We start from the raw sequence: 448 nt of genomic DNA on the forward strand, positions 1-448 counted from the left end.
ATGTTTTTGTGCGTGCGTGTGTGTTTGTGTGTATGTGTATGTTGTGTGTATGTGCGTTGCTGTGTACGTGTGTGTGCGTGCGTTTGCTATTGTATTTGCGTGTGTTGTTTATGCCCATGTGTGTGTGATTGTATGCGTGTCTGTGTGAGTGTGTAGTGTTCGTGAGAAGTGTGTTCGTGTGTGTGTGTAAGCGGGTGTGTGCGTGTGTGTGTATGCGTGTGGATGTGCGTGTGTGTGTGGGATTGTGTGTGTTAGGTACGGGTGTGTGTGTGGTTATGTGTGTCTGTATGTGTGTTTCCGTGTGCGTGCGTATATATGAATGTATGTATGTATATATATATATATGTCTGCCTGCCTGTCTGTCTTTCTGTCTGTATGTCTGTTTTTGTGTCTGTCTTATCTCTCTATCTATCTGTCTGTCTCTGTTTGTCTGTTAATCTGTCTGTCT

The sequence above is a fragment of the Octopus bimaculoides genome, chromosome 16 (assembly GCF_001194135.2).
Source record: "Octopus bimaculoides isolate UCB-OBI-ISO-001 chromosome 16, ASM119413v2, whole genome shotgun sequence".
In the NCBI taxonomy this organism is placed as follows: domain Eukaryota; kingdom Metazoa; phylum Mollusca; class Cephalopoda; order Octopoda; family Octopodidae; genus Octopus; species Octopus bimaculoides.